Source organism: Xyrauchen texanus, unplaced genomic scaffold, assembly GCF_025860055.1.
Source record: "Xyrauchen texanus isolate HMW12.3.18 unplaced genomic scaffold, RBS_HiC_50CHRs HiC_scaffold_636, whole genome shotgun sequence".
Lineage (NCBI taxonomy): Eukaryota > Metazoa > Chordata > Actinopteri > Cypriniformes > Catostomidae > Xyrauchen > Xyrauchen texanus.
In genome coordinates, this window is record NW_026266617.1 from 13,447 (window position 1) to 24,925 (window position 11,479).

General features: G+C 36.4%; 1 pseudogene; it reads left to right on the forward strand.

Moving 5' to 3' along the window:
- Positions 1–749: 749 nt before the first annotated feature.
- Positions 750–11,094, forward strand: LOC127642470 (polycomb complex protein BMI-1-A-like; annotated as a pseudogene).
- Positions 11,095–11,479: the final 385 nt, after the last annotated feature.

The window sequence follows — 11,479 nt, forward strand, 5'->3', positions numbered from 1 at the left end:
GGCTTTGTCCAGAAATGATCCAAGGACATTCACCAATCTGTAAAAACCTAGCTACGTATATAGCTACTAGTAGGCCTATATGATTTGCCAACCCATTCATTTTTAAAAGGATTTGCAATCTTAAAGTCCACACCCGACCAAATGCTGATTTAAAGGGTCAGATTTTGCGCGAGGGCGTTTTATATGACGTAAATTCTCACAGCTACTTTGAAGCATTTTTGGAAATTATAGATGACATAAGATTTTTCATATTTACGTTGAAGATTGAAAACATGAGCATTGTAGTAGACCAATAAAAGAGGTGTTGATGTTCATGACTTAATGCAAGTTTTAGTTTCCAGTTGTCAATTTCGCTGTGCCTGTGACTCATCAAAAAGACAAATTGATCAATTTGACAATTCAGACGTTAATATGACGTTAAACAAGTTATAATGTAAAGCACACATTTCAATTGTTGAATAGGAAGAATACCTGGTAAGTAGGCTAGTTACTTGGTCGTCAAACCTATTGGGGGGTTTCTACTTCAGTTACATCGTTAGCTTTTAACTGAATTTATGACAGGTTATGCATCAGTGGTAATTCGGAGCATGTGTCGTCAGTTATGAGTTGAGTAAAAAAAATGAATCTGGGTATTAAACACACGCACGCACGTTCATATACTATAAGCGGTGTAGGCCTATCTGCTGTAGTATACCGTGTCTGTGTATATACGGGCAAGCCTTGAGATCAGCTGACGCGCTCATGTGACTGAGTCTAAAGCGTCTGCTCAAAATGGAGTTGTCGGAGACTGTGATGAAAGGGCTTCAAACGCTTGCTGATCCAAATCTTTTCGACCTGAAATCATTTACGGTATTCACCGAGGTCGCATTCGACAGTCTCGCCTCCTCTTGCGGTGAAACAATTCTAGGTAAGATTGTAGTTTGTTCTTTGTGCTGCATTACTTCCGGTGCTTTCTATACAAAAAGGAAGTCACACAGGCTGCGCGGTGGCCGTTGCTGCTGTATTTTTTATGTAAAACTCGACAGATTATGTCGTCTAGCCTCAATGCACGGGCTAACTGAAAGTGTCGTCTTTGTTTTGTGACGTGCCGAATAACAAACATATTAGTGCATATCAATGAACCTTCTGCTTAGCCATTTTGGCTAAGCTATGGTGCTATAACATATATCAACAATGCAGCCTTTCCCATAAGAACTGAATGAATTACAATGAACTAGTCTGAGTATTTATCTGACTTGTCAACAGTATTCATGCAATTAATGCGTGTTTATTCATCTAGGTAAATAAGCAATGAAGTTCGCTTTTTAGAAAGCTCACCTGCTAGTTATCCTCTAAGCATCATCATGTCTCTCTCTTACGCGCGCGCGCGAAAGAGAGAGTCGTGTCTTTTGAGAGCAATGTTTTAATCTATGCAGGTCACCCAGAATTGAAGCACATCGATCAGACTGTCCTGAAACACTGTCATACCGCGGCAACGACCTTCATTCTGGAAGGAGTTAAGCAAAATGCAGATAAATCAACAATTAGGTAACATGTTCACAGATGATCTTATCCAGAAGATGGCTCTTAACCTTAATCTATTTCTGTTCTTCACATTGCTTGTCCATTCTTAAAATATCGTTTGCCCTTGTAGCTCCTGTCTTGAGGACATCAGGTTCCCTATTGAAAGAGTGGACACATTTTATATCTCTTACCAGGTGATGTCTTGTGCCCAGTGCTCATTAACCTCTGAATGCAATTAAAGTTTAGTTTTTAAAATCTGTCTCTCTCTTTCTCTTTAGAAAAACAAAAGAAATTTGGAATCTTTGTTGTCAAGGTGAGACATTTTCAATGTAATGTATAATCCATGCATTAAATCTGTGCATCCCTTACTGTATTTATTAAAGGAATACTAATTTGTTTAGCACATGAATTTGTATAATTTTCATTAAATAAATGACACTTTATGTCTTCCTAATAAATATTATATAATTGGAGCAAAGAACTGTGTGTGGTGTTAATTTAATTATTTTCTTAAATATCTGTGTTGTCCCCCAGCATTGACACATGTCCTCCTCATATAACTGATGCGTCATGGCGCCTTGAGTATTGTATAAAGGTACTCATTTGTGTCTTGTTACTTGAATGTTAGTCAGCATTACTAATGCTTTATTAATATGGTCTCAGTGGTCTCAACTGTTTCTCTCGCCAGAATAGCCATGTACATAAAGTCAATCAACCATCTTACCTGATTTCCTTGAACACTGAGGTATGTCATGTGTCCAAAGTATATGCAACAGTTGTTCTCTTATTTTTTCCACTTTGACTAAACCATATTTACTTTTGCAGAGGGATGGCTCTTCTTCGAAAATAAATTTTAGTTGCACCATGGAGCAACTTCAGGTATTTATTTTGAACTACGTGGGAACTTTGATTTATCAACATTTAAGTGATCAATTATAAAAGGCATGTTACAGGATTAGCTAAAAGATGCAGGGCATGCTTTAGCATATATCTGTTGATTAAAACGTTTTGTAAATTTCTGCGTAAAATGTGCGCTTTTGTTTGCTTACGCGAGCCATGCATGTTATTTGTATCATCTCATAAGCAATATGAAGATAGCCTTTAAATCTTGCTTAGAAGTTACTAGCCTACAATGTTATATTTAGGCCTTCCTATTTATTTTTGTAATATATAAAATATCTAAACAAATCTCGGTCTCAACAATCACTGCAAGCACAATTGGGATGCGCAGAATTAAATTTTAAATTCCTATGCATTCCTCACTTAATTGATATAGCCTATACCTGAATCTTTCTACATAATAATTGTGGGGTTTCTGTCGTTGGAGAAGCCTACTCCGCTATTTTATTATCTTAGTCATTACACAGATGCCTGTGTTTGTCGTTGGGGTGAAACAAAGGTGAATTGTCCGAAAGATCAAGTCATAAAATTCACGTGCACTCAATCATCGTCACATAACATCCCTTTAAAAAACATCCTTTTAGCTTGCATTTACCCACAAGTTTAGCGTAATGAAACCAAAAAAGCTTTGCAAAGTAAAAAATTAAGGGTAAAGATTAAATTATAATATTAATAAAACAAATGCATCTGCATTATAGCAGTTATTATTTTTTTTAAAGGTACCCAATACTTCCAAACACAATTTAGCGACGATCAACTGTTATTAGATGGGTTTGGCAAGAGATAGAGAGAGAGAGAGAGAGGGAGAAGTTCTGCCATACCACCAACATTAATTATTAATCTTTGACCACGGTAAATTAAATAACTGATATATACTGTAAAAGATCAGCTTCAACATTTCGTTTTCCATGCAAACGTTTAATGTCATGTGTTTAATGGTCAGAACTACCCTATTTTTCGTTTGAGAGTGTCAATCCACCCCATTTTAATGCATTACTCGTCTATTTTCATGGGATTAAGGCACACCAAGGGGATCGTTAGCACACCAATAGATTGTTAGATTTAGCCAGATGAAATAGTTACATTAAAAACTGTTTTGGTACCTTTTAAATGACAGCATCAGACTTTGGATATTACTTTTTAAACCGTGTTGCAGTACACATATATCTAGCCTATAGAAATTGGGAAAAGTTTGGAACTAACATGTCTTTAATTGTGGATATATACTGGTTGTTTGAACTGTGTTTAGGATCTGGTTGGGAAAATGAAGGACGCGGCAAAAAGTCTCGAGAGGGCAACTCAATCTTGATTCCTGCATCTGAGGTTTAACGAGGAAACGTGCAATTTCTCCAGCCCACCGGAAACAATGCAACACCGATTTCTTTGTTTTGTATTATTGGTGTTCTTTTTACATGTTGACTAACGTGCTGTCGCATTAAGATTCACAATAAAAATCCAATTTGATTAAAAAAAAAATCTTGCCTTTTTTTGTAATTATGACGGTTCAGTGGTAAGATTTCTTTGTTGCAAATTCACTGTTTATGCTTACTAGATATCAGAATATATAGATACAGATAAAGAATTTGTACTATCAGTTGGCTAATATCTGACCTCTGGATCATGTTACACGATACAAACAACGCATTGTATACAGACTATTTTACAAAGGTTAACAAAACGTTATAGCCAGCCCAAGAATATAAATACAAGTGATTCATTCTTATAATGAGGAATTATTCTGGACGGTATTATTACCGAGTCTATTTGTAGATGTATACGGCACTGTATATTGGAGGAGACACCCATGATGAACGTGCGCAGACTTCGTATTATATTGTGCTGCCTCTCGGCATTACAATCGCCGCCTGGTATGAATAAATTCAGAATGGTATCTGGCATACCATGTTTGAGCATGTGATTGGTTGACACGGATTTCTTCCTAAATGTCTACGCGCTATTTAGTTTAATATAACCCCTCTCTATGGATGGAAGATTCACGGTTCAAAGCTGACCGATTGGAAATTAGCCTGTTGTGAAAATGTAGGAACTGGACAACGGTCAAAGAGATTTTGGAACGTAATTCTTTGTTATATGCAGTCCTTCAGCAGAGCTGAATACACCGACACATATTCCCAGGCCACCCTTAAGGATTTAGATCACGTGATGAACGGGGCGGTCGAACTACAAGCCATTTTGGGGACGGTGTCAGTTTCCAGTGAACCATCAGCACAGCATTTTTCAAAGACCCGACAGAAGGAGCTAGCCTAGAGAATACGCGCATCAGCCTGGTCGTTTTACTAGCGCGAGGTAAAAATATAAGACCTCTCACAAAGCTGCAACCGAGCAAGGCACGCACATCGAGAACCGTGCGTTTTTCTTTTTTCTTATTGAAATGCGCTCTGCTCCGCCGTTCTCTTGTTGCAATTGACAGCGTCTGCAGCCCTTTTCAAGATGGCCGCTTGGCTCATATTCATTTTCTGCTGATCGACTTCCAACTTTCATTGTCTAACCACCTCCAGACTCGAATATTCACCCCAGCTCTGTAAGGTATGTGTTCTTCGATATCGTGGCTTACCAAACTCTATTTTCAAACCCAGTGCTGTTAATGTATTTGTGTATTTGTGAGCTTAAAATGGAGACGCGTTCGAATGGATGCGGGAACTGACAGGCTCGCGCACGTAACATTGTCTCCGTCTCCCCGCGTGCTTACAGATTTGAGTTATTATATCTAAGAATATTTCGTAGTGCTGCGCGAATGCTTCGTATTTAGTTTTAGGATATTCGTTTATTGGCATTATAATGTTTGCTTGTTGGTACAGGTTTAATAAAACGGTTTAGTTATTAATGAAGCCTGATGTGCACGCAAAATCGCAGATGAGATGGGTCGACTGTTCATGCGAGGCTGTTTCCAAAGGATTTTCTGTTTGTTCTATCATTGAGCAGTTATCTCATTTTATAGATATGCGCTCCGTACGATGTTTACGTTCCGATAAAGTAATTGTTGAACTGAATGGATCCTATTTGGGTGTTTTCTTAACTTAAATTTACACGGTAACTCAGCATTGTCATATTGTCGGATGAACACGGCTAAGCGTTCAGTGTTTGACAGCAGACATTCAATTGTTGCCAATCATTTTAATTATAAAACAATTAACGATGTGTGCTTGATAAAACAACACACGTTTATAAACTTGGGTAGGCTATCCTGATAAAAAAAAAAATGTTTTATTGGTTTCTGCGATTCATCCAACTGACCTGAAAAATCCTGATATAACATAGAAATAACTTGCATAAGGTTTTTGTGGACATTATGGCAGTTTGTTGGATTTTGACAAACAGGCATTGATTCATATTCTAGACCTTTTAAGTTAAATAATATTTTAAGCTCCAGAATTAGGCTATTATCACATATTTAGATGTGTTCGGACACATGGCTATGCTTTGTGTTATTAGCCTGCTATGACGAGTAGAAAATATTTTAGAATATTTGACTTTTACTGTGGGTTGTTTTCTTAATTGTTTTATAATTAAAATAATTGGCTCATGCCTCAATTGATTGATTTAGAAAGAACAGCCTTTCCCCATAGGGTGAATGATTTTGCCTGTTTTGGTATCACTGTCACGACACATTGAAGTATGTCAAGGCGAAATCTGTAGCCTAGTGATGTGTTATGGAATAGTGACGACTACGTCATAATTTCTGAGATCTGTTTAGCCTGGTGGAATTTCAGCATGATACCAGATTGAATCAAAATACTCCGCACAAAGAAGATAATGCTGTGGCTTTGTTACTGCTTTTTAGTTGTTCAATTTCTGGGACTCTTTCCCCTTTTTACATAGGCCTATATCTTACATATGTATATTATGTATGTGTATTTATTTGATTTAACAAGAATGCCATTTGTCTTGACCGAGTTCAAAAAGTGATTTGGTTTTATAACTGAAAAGAAACGCAGGTTGCAATAGGAACAAACAATGCAGTATTAGGCCTACATTTTGTCAGTGTGCTGTCCACACACAGTTAGACAACATGTTCATAGTGGGCAAAGTGATCCGTCATGACTGTGATTTCCTTTTGAATGGTGGATGTCATGTCTTACTAAATTAGTGAGAGACCACGAACGCCTTTACTTAATCATCTATTAATGTATATATATTCATCAATAACAAAAAAAATGCTTTAAGAAATTCCAAAACTGGTATGACATTGATGTAGCCAAATTAATCATATTTAAAAAACTACATTTTCACCATAATCACCCATATAACGCTTAGAAATCGTATATATTAGCTGATAAGGATGCACAAGCTGACGTTTTTTTCTTCTCCGAGATCGATGTTGTCTTAAAAGGTGCCCCACTGACGTGCCTATTCGTGACGTTATACGTGTGTATGGATCTGTTGTGCTTGTTGATGAATCTTGACTCAACCCGGTGCCAGGCTCTAAAAATTTTCTCACCCGTTCATGAAAATCTGTCAGATGGCTTCATGTCTAACTGCAATGCTCATATTGCAGCACCCTTAAATGCATAATTTTCTGAAATGGCAACCAACAAAGTTACTTTTCAAAACCCATTTTAAACTTGATATAACTTTATAACTTCAGCTTATACTGTGTGCAAGGCATTAAAAGGTTTTGCGTTTTTTCCCGCAACTGTAGGTCTATCAGCACTTCAAAGCACTTACTTTCGACTCTCCGTGAATGTCCTGACAATAGGTTGTTTCAGAAAATGATTTGTGAACAAAGGAAATATGTCAAACTGGTATCGTGTTAATGCAAGGACAGTTCATGGGCAATGGAGCAGACATCACATCACCGACATGGCCTTTCGCTGTCTGTACTTTTGAATTTACTGAAATATTTATGGTTTATATAAAAAATGTGTGCGTTCAGTGCTTGGCTCCGCCATGTTATGCGGCTTGAGTTGCTATAGAAACCGTAAAACGTATTCGCCAGGTGTATTCTCCTTATCACGGAAGTATGCATTTGATTGTATTAAGGGATGTTGTGCCATGTTGGCGAATTTATTGCATTTAGATGATCGCTCGATAAAGCAATGGTGCGATTGCACAACACCTAACCTGTGTTGAAGAGGTGACCTAAAATTCTTATTGTCGTTGTCTGTTTATTCAATTGGACGAAATACAGTTATTATTCTCATCCCCCATAATAACTTGACGTAGAGCCCATCAGATTCTTCTGTTGTTGAAGGCTCAAAAAAGGTTGAGCCAAAAAGTCTGTATTGTTTTCCTTCTGGCAGTTGCTATTATTGGCAGTAGCCTACATTTGTTCATCTTTTCTTGATACTCCTGCAGGGTCTTTTCTATCTCATGACGATGCATCGTACAACTAGGATCAAGATTACAGAGCTCAATCCCCACTTGATGTGTGTCTTATGTGGTGGATATTTCATAGATGCAACCACAATCATAGAATGCTTGCACTCATGTGAGTAGGTTGGCTGCACACTTTTCTGTTATTATGGCTAAAATGTGTATGTCATGTAACATCAAGGTAATGTGTAGTTTATTTTGTGACATTTGTCTGATCCTCAGTTTGTAAAATGTGCATTGTCCGCTACCTGGAAACCAGTAAATTCTGTCCCGTATGTGATGTGCAGGTCCACAAAACAAAGCCACTTCTCAATATTCGGTAACCTTTAAAATCACTGTTCAATATTTTAATTACTTACAAATAGATATGTAGTGTACAAATTGACTGATTTGCAAGCATACATCTGTCATTTTGTAATTTAAGAAAAAACATACATTTAAGTTGATTGCAGCAGGATAGTCAAAATTGCATAGTTATTGCAAAAATTGTTTACCTGACAATCATCCAATCACCCTCAGGTCTGACAAAACTCTACAGGACATTGTATACAAGTTGGTTCCTGGCCTTTTCAAAAGTAAGTTAATCACAAATGGAAATCCATGTCATTTTGTTAGTAATTAATTGTGCGTATTGGAGTGTGCCCTGATGTAAACATTTATGTTTCTGTGCAGATGAGATGAAGCGTAGGAGAGATTTTTATGCTGAACATCCTTCAGTTGATAGTAAGTCTTTTTCAACAATATTTGTTACATTGTTAGGGTAAATATTTGAACAAACTGTTGCGCAACTGTTTGGTCTGATGAGTTTAAATCATTGTCTAATTCATTATGTATTTTGTATGTTTTTTTTTTAAAGTTGCAAATGGATCTAACGAAGATCGAGGGGAAGTCGCTGATGAAGACAAGAGAATCATCACAGATGATGAGATTATCAGTTTGTCAATTGAGTTTTTTGATCACAGGTATGTGCTTGCATATGTTAGTGACTTCTGTTATCAAGTGTATTCTTCTGTGCAGTTTAACTTTTACAACCCCTTAACAAAACTATTCTGGAAAAATGTCAATTTAAAGTGACAGATTCTGTTATGTGTAGTGTAGCATTCATGATACAGATATTGTATTTAAAATCGAATTTGTTATAATTTAATTATGCTTATTTTACAAACTTATTGTTCAGAGCCCAGCTGCAAGGCAGCACAGATGAGAGGCAAAAAGACGAGGTAATTGATATCTGGAATCTGCATTTGTTTACTGTTGATATGTGTATTTTGTGATTATGGGGAATAATGTGAAAATTTGAGTAATGTATTTGTGTGTGCAAACCATTGTGCATCCTTTCATCATTTAAGTTTAATTATTGCTAGTGTCTTTGCTGTGCTGTATTAAAAAAATGTTTGTCTGCACAGGTTAATAATAAAAGATACTTGCAGTGCCCTGCTGCCATGACTGTGATGCACTTGAGGAAATTTCTGAGAAGCAAAATGGATATACCTCCTACATTCCAGGTAGTGTATGTTGTGTATATGAAGATGGCAATTTCTTTTTTTTAGTTTATAAGTTATTTCAGTAATACAGTTTAGGGTTTCATCAAATAGATATTTTTCATGAATATTTATTTATGTTTTACTGATCTTGCAAAACAGTGTGACATTGTTTTGGTGCTTGTTTGAATACTATTGTTAATTGTTCTAATAGATTGAAGTTATGTATGAGGATGAGCCTTTGAAGGATTACTACACATTAATGGACATTGCCTACATCTACACATGGAGAAGAGTAAGTGCTCAAATGAAGCCACTATTGAAGTTTTATGGTGTTAAATGCAGTATTATATGTAACTACAAACTGAATAATTTTACCAACCAGGTAGACTATACTTTTCTGTCTTGCTTTGGAATTTCAAAGCATAGTTGTTTATAGGGGCTGATAATTATTTATTTTTGGGGGGATTGAGAATTTTGGTAACCTATCAGCGTTCAATGATAACTTACCCTCTGTTATTTTCTCACATTACATAGAATGGACCACTGCCTCTGAAATACCGCGTGCGGCCCAGCTGCAAAAAAATAAAGATTACTCAACCACAAGTTGACGTGAACCCAAACCGCTCTGAAAGCGACTCAGCCAGCGATAAAGCTAGCAGTCCCGCTGGAGTTCCATCCACCTCCACACCACTACCGAGTCCAAGCACACCGATTCAGCCTTCACAACCTTATTTCACCCATATGTCCAATCCTATTAATGGCATCACAATGACAAGTCCAAATCGACAGTTCAGCTTTGGAAACAAAGTGAGAAAGACAACGCTGAATGGATCTTCCACATCGTCGGGATGAAAAGTGACAACATGTTAAAGCCAACGCCAGATATAATCCAGCTATTTACATGCCAACGTAGTGTCATTTAGGTCCCCATCTTTTTGTTATTATTAACAATATATTACACATGCAACTTTAACGTAGTTACGCATTTCATTCATATCGCTGGAATTAAGTTTGTGTGAGAACGTCATATTTGGCATTTAGGACATTTAACGACATTAAGTGAGCATAGCATTTTGAACGGTTGTGGCATTTTCCGAAAAGCCACGAAATGGTTTGCAGAACTGACTGAATTATACCCTTTTATATATATATATATATATATATATATATATATATATATGTTTTTACTTTCAGAAACACATTTAGACATTATGTGTTGCTTGTATTTTACGTGTGTATTATTATGTTCTTCAAAAGCATGATAAAAAACATTTACTTTGATTTTAGTTTGGCTTTCTGGGGTAGTTCCTTAACATTCCTGGTGTAGGCTATTAAGCTGGCTTTTGAGAATGTATCAAAGAAAAAAAAAAGATATAGTTCAAATTTAAAGGACAAAAGGGTGTTCAAAGGAAGAAAGAAAGCGAATTTTTAACCTCTTGCCAATGTACGGATTTTTATTATTCGTATTCAAGTTAGTGCTGTTAATTTGCGATTGACTCCACTGTGTCGCTTCGGATAGATTTACCAGTTTACAACGAATCAGTTGCTCTCGAGGTCATGCTCCAGGCCTGTAGCATGCACATACTTTTAAGATGGCTATTACATACACGAATGTTGTCCGAAGAAGTCAAACAGTAATTGTTAATACAATCCACTGCTCACTCTAGAAACAGTTTGATGTATTCAGTGTTCATTTGTCTTGGTCGATTGTAGACTTTTGACAGCTATTGTATTGTGACTGTTGCACAGTATAAAACATCTAAATAAAACATTTTACACTTTCACATTGTCTTTTACGTTTTAACACTGCATAAAACCTGAAAAAGGAGCATTTGAAACATCTACATAAGCTAAATGTTTTCCTAAATAGCCGAATATATTTTTTTGGCTCATAGGTTAAAGTTTACATTTTGGTGCAAATAATTTAGTGGGAATTAAAAAACAAACAAAATTTTTTTTTTTTTTTTTTTTGTAATGGCTCCGAATAGGCAATAAAAAAATTATTATTAAATTGCTTACAATGGCAACGTGATGATGATGATGATGATGCATGGGGTTTTTATTTCGAGATTGATGGCAGCACGCACCACAACAGTTTTGAAGACAATGCCACAAAAGATGGAGTTGTCACTCAACTTTAAGTTAACTATTCGATTAACCTGTGGAAAAGTCAAATTGACATATCAAAACTGGATGTCGTCAATTGGTTGGAAGGTATTTTGACGCACCTGCCACAAATATACGAATTTTGACTTGTT